Below are 6000 nucleotides of genomic sequence, written 5' to 3'. Positions count from 1 at the left end.
AAACGATAACGCATTTGGCTGGCCAATTGAAACACTTTAAAGCCATTTTCATCAGTCTAATTATTTGTGTAGTTACTGCACTTTGGCTTTAACTGTACTTGCACAAGAGACTGTGATTTGATATTGTTAACTGACCTTTTTCCTTTGTTTTGTTCTCCATCCTCATGGCTATATTTTGTAACAAAATAAACAACAAGCTTGTATGGAAAATAATTTCACCCACTCTACTGGTACAGTACACTGGTAAACTTGTGATGCGACAATAAACTTGAAGTCGAAGAAGTTGAGTTAAAGTAACACAAGACAATTTTACTGCTGCAATTCATGTTGACGGGAAGAGGAACACTGCACCAAAGAGAGAGGAAAAGGAAGCCAAAGACGAGCAGCCTATGAAGGTCGAGATAGACACAGAGGAGAAAAGCAGGACAGGAAAGAGGGATGGACGGTAGCGGACGGACGCGCACGCACGCGCACACAAAAGCACACACACACGAGATGGGGAGAGAGAGAGAGAGAGCATCTTTTGGGGTGCAGTGAGGTGTGAGACGGGTCCATTCAGAGTGATCTTAAACCCTGTGTCCTACTGCGCATCAGCGCTGTCACCCAGGCAGCCACTGGCTGGTCACAGGCCTCAGAGTTAACCAGTCAACTCCATTACAGCGCAGGGGGGCGTGTACAGACCTGCCACACCAAAGGGATCATGCCAGCCAGCCAAGAATATTAATTGCTTTTAAATGAAGTGGAAGTCTCTTTATTGGGTGTCTGGTGTTGGTTTGTTATCTGCCGGCTGAAAAGGCCCCTCTGCTCTTTGGTCTCGCCGCCTTTGAAAGAGCAACTGACTCTAGATGAGGTCATTGATCAGCGGGGGCTGTATAGTCCCAGTGGGTTTTTTGTGTGTCCTGCCCCTTTAACTACCCCCCTCCCCCATTGTACTCGAGCCAATTCAATTCCCAAATGTGCCATGGTCAATAGGCATATTTTTTTTATGATGTCTTATCCAACACGTTGACTCACAGCAATGTGTTTAAAGACTATGGCAATGAATAGTATTATATGCAGGTTCTTGTTTTTTTTTACACAATGTTGATGCAAATGGATGTGATTGTCTGCGAGTGGCCACGACATGCCAGTGATAGTCTCTTTCTTAGTGGACAATAGACATTGTTAATAGTAATTTTCACTCACCAAAAAATGGATTGAATTCTCTCAACACACAGGATATTATCAGGAGCCGTGACAATGGAGCGTGAATACTGTACACTCTGGTATATTATTTAAGCCTCACGGGTAATTCCTCACCGCCTGGCTGTGCGTGAATGCATTTCCACCTGTGAAGCCCTGCCGGGTCCACAATGGCTGCTGTGGCTCAAATCATGTACGGTGTGTCCACCGTTCTGGTCCCCACTGTGGGCTCTGTGTCTGCAGCCTAAAGCAGGCTAGCAGGGGAGAGGATAGAGAGAGGACATTATCTATAATTCCCTGCGCCGTCTCGCTCAAAAGGGCCCCCACGCGGCAAACAAAGCCCTGCTGCTAGACAGCTCTGAAGACGAAGATGAAGCAGGGGTTTCACATCCCCATGAATAAGGTTAGATATTAATCCAGCCCAGGAGAATGAAAAACATTCTACAGGTTGCTTTCTAAGCTTCCTTTGTGTTAGTATGCCTTTGTGTCGCTGCCTGTGTCTAGTGTGTGAATAGGTTTTCTTCTCTCTCGCTGTACATTGGACGGAAAAAAAGAGAAAAAGGAAAAATTGGCTCCCAAATACATGCTATTAGAATATTTGTGTAGATGAGTAATAAGTTATTAGACGCAATTACTGGTCATCTATTAGTCTGGGATAATAGACTGATTAGGCATTGGGCCTTTTAACTTCTGAAATAATAATTTACAAGACAGCCTACCTTTGACTAGGAAAAGAAAAGATGACCTTAATTCAGTTCATATGAGGCCATTGTACTAAAGGACACATTATAATGAGATTACCAGGGACGGTAGTGGACTGATAAAATCAATGGTGAATGAATATATCATCATTTTGGTGCCATTGTCTGTATAATTTACAGTACAAGAGAGGAGAAGAGATCTTGCCTTGTGAGATGACACTTGAAACAGGGTTGAGAGTGGTCTATGCAAAACTTACATACCACACACATCAACATGTTGCATCCATTGGTGCAAATACCATTCATTATTTTATAATTTGAATACCTGACATGTTTTTACTTTTGAAGACACACTCATCATAAAATGTTCAGTAGGCCAATGTAAAATTCACTTTGAAAGTGACCTGTGTTTGACCCACCGAGAAATTGTACGTATGCCTCGCACTGGTCCTTTGTCAAAGCTGATGACAAGCACTGATTTGCGTTTTCTCTTAGCTTCCCAAGGACATCCCATTGTCTGTCTATAGTCTGTCTGGTAATGGCGCTGGACAATTTCTGTGTTCATCTCCCTTTCTCTTTGTCTGTTTTCCAGCCTTTATTCAGTGTAAGCACTGGTAAAACTGTGAATAACCCCTCTCAGCATACCATGGATATACTGTATACAGCATGTTATGTACCACTCAGCATACCGTAGTATGGATATATACAGACAGTTGTGCGAGAAGAATCTGCAGAGAACAAGCACAGCTCAGTGTCCCAGAGGATTGAAAACTGCATGGAGATTCTAGACGATAAATAAGGAAACTAAAACCATCAGTTCCAGTGTTTCGCTCCCCGAGTGAAAACCCTCAGACTTTTTTGTGGCCCACCAGTTTTGTCTGAGAAAAGATGTGGTCTGCCTGATACAGGTGCACACAGGAGAGAGTCCTCGTGCCTTGCTATACTTCAATCACTGGCTCAATTTTGAGCTTGATGTCGCTCCATTCACAGAGGCCACAGATGGAGGATGGGCTTTGACAGTGAGCCAAATAACAAGACAATATCATCCAGCCATCGGTTGCAGACAACAAGTGGGCTGCAATCTTTCCAACGCTCTTTTTACCTCTGCCTCTTCCTTTCCTGTTGTTTCTTCTAATGTGTTCTGGAGGGAGCAGCTGGTGGTGACACAGGGTTGATTATGCTGTTCCCACAGTGACATACTCAGAGGTGGCCGGAGGAAGACGCCATTGTTGCCTCTGATCTGTGGATGACAGCCCCGCTTGTTGCACCAGCTCTAGACTGGGGATAGCATGGTGAGAGGGGAACAGGGCGCGTGCAAGGGTCTGTAGCCTGAATTAATGCACACGCGTACAGACACACACACAGACACACCGGTGTGCATTCACAAAATATAAGCATGCAAAGAGAAAAAGTGCGAAGAACGTGCGCATCTACGGAGCTCGGTGCCACAAGCAGAGGGCGAAAGTGTGGAGTGAGTGAGTGAGTGAGCAAGCGAGCTAGCCAGCCAGCCAGCCAGCCAGCCAGTTTCCCACTCTGCCAGTCACTCCAGTCACTCCATCAGAAGGCTCAGTTTGAATCATTTGGTGGGTAATTGCAGCCTGCAAGTGAACCACTCCACATGAATGGAAGTGCAGTATAGCATTAGCGTCCATGATCAGGGTCGGCTCTCAGGTAATAGCCGGCGGGGGCCCCTTCTTTCCATCCCTCTCTGTCTGTCCGTCTCTCCTCTTGTGTTGAATGAGGGAATAAAAGTATTGAGGGTGAGGTGGAGGGGTAGGACCCTCAGTGGAAGGGGGGGGGGGCAAAACAGGCAGTCTGTAATTTCCTGTAATGAGACTTTTGTCTTGGAGCATTATGGATATGTTCTTGAAGTCACCCTGGAGGTGGTTTTCTGAGGGAAGAAGAGACTCAAGTCCTCTCATTGCCCTTCTTGTCCATATGTGCAGTAATAAGTAATTACTGAAGTCTCATTGAAGTCGGCGTAGTGCACTCACTCTCTCTCTCTCTGTCTCTCTCTCTCTAACACGTCATCTCTCCGTCGAGGAAGATGAATGCCCACCACTCACCTATTACACCAGGTGACACTCCTGGAGATCCAACATACCATCTCAATCTTCCTCTTCAGCAGTCACCTCCCCTCCACCCCCCCGGTATGAGAAAACAGCTGCCACCCTTTGATGTCTGGCCCGGGTCACCTTCACTGCTGCACCTGACAGGGAATCCATTCAACATGCTGAGCCATTGTTTTTGATATGGCCCGATGACACGAATGACCCATCATCAGTGGTGCAGGGGCGAAAATCTGGCTTGTGGCTGGGGAATGCGTGCGTGCGCGGATTTTGTTTCTTTTCGGTTTTTGGTTACTTTATTTGGGTTTTAGGGTTAGGGTTAAGTTATTTAACTCTTATTTTTGCCTGATTTTACTTATTTATTATAAAAAAAAAAACATTTTAACATTTATTTTTATTATTCTAAATTACTTAGGGGGGTCCAATCTGAAGTTAGGTGGGACGAAACTCCACCGTTCCCCCTGGGATTTGCGCGCCTTCAGTGGTGGAAATAGTACTCACATTTTTTACTTAAGTAAAAGTATCTATAACTCAATGCAGAAGTACTCAATTACAAGTAAAACATGTACTTTAAGTACCAAAAGTAGAAAGTACTTATTATGCAGAATGTCTACAAATTTATAAAATGTCTGAAAAAATCTTTTGAAAATGGCCGATCTACAAGCTCACACAATGCGTCGCAATTTCAAATGGCCGAAATATATATAGGGCTGAAGTTGTTAATTTATGTTTTGTAATAATAATCAAAATCTGGTAGTAAGTAAGTAACTAGTAACTTTTCAAATAATTGTAGTGGAGTAAAAAGTACAATATTACAATATTTGCCTCTGAGATGTAGTTGAGTAGAAGTAAAAGTACTGAACATTTGAAATACAAAATTATACTTAAGTACAGTACTATGTAAGTAAATGTACTTAGTTACTTACACCACTGCCCATCATTGGTTTACTGCATCAGTTACGCACAACTTCAAACTGATTACAAACTAGAAAAAGTGCTCCTCGGAGTACAGGTCTCCGCCAGGTCAGGTACGTTATTGTGGCCTCCTGGTGGCGCTATAATAGGCCAATGTGAAAAGGGAGCCATTTATTCTTAGGTCGTTCACGGCAATCGGACAGTGCATTCATGATTTGAGGCATTTTGTTCCAAAAATGTGTTTTGCTAAATTAGACCTGCTGGTGGCACTATAACAGGCGAATGTGAAAAGGGTGGCATTTCTTCCATGGCCTAGTGGGAATGTGCGTGTGAAATTTCACGGAAATCGCAAGCTGCGTTCATAATTTGAGGCATTTTGTTCGAAACGGACCAATCCTGCAAACTTTGGAAGCCAACCTTAGCCAAAGAGGATGGAATATGGAAAATTGAACAGATCCGTGTTGATCACATGACTATAGAGATACTGTGTACCGATTTGCATGATGTTTGGATAAAATCTGTAGGAGTAATATAAAAAAATGGATTTTGCACACATCGGCCTCCTGGTGGCGCTATAACAGGCCCATGTGAAAAATTTGAGGCTGAGGTTCTGAATTGGCATAGTAGTGGTTTGATAGGCGAATATTCGATTATTCTGTTAATTCCCTAGCCACATTACACTAATCAAATGTAAATATTATTAGGAATGCCATAAAATTACTTTGTTTAAATAACGAGCAAAGATGCACAAGCACATACACATCAACACTTCTACATGACACGCATAGACTATACAGTGTGCACACATGTAGAGACACACACCCACACACGCACACACTCTTTCTTTTGATTAAAGAAGCTAATTCAGACTCAGGCTGACATTGACCATGTGTGACCTAACTGGAAAAGCAGCACAGTTCACAACTATTCATAAGAACCAGAAAATAAGATGAGCTTTTTCATTTGTGGTAATGTAAATTGATTAAAAAAAAAGGTATCTATTTTCTATATTAATGTTCTCATGTTCTTTCAATTAACACTTGCTTTTCTTCACAAGAGCAATGACGAGGGCACCAGGAGGCACTCGTAGGGTCTCAGAATGAAGTGGTTCGAGTGTGTGTGTGTGTGTGTGT

The sequence above is a fragment of the Gymnoscopelus microlampas genome, assembly GCF_963454915.1.
Source record: "Gymnoscopelus microlampas genome assembly, chromosome: 3".
NCBI lineage: Eukaryota > Metazoa > Chordata > Actinopteri > Myctophiformes > Myctophidae > Gymnoscopelus > Gymnoscopelus microlampas.
The sequence above is the reverse complement of the archived record's forward strand: the minus strand, read 5'-3'. Positions refer to the sequence as shown.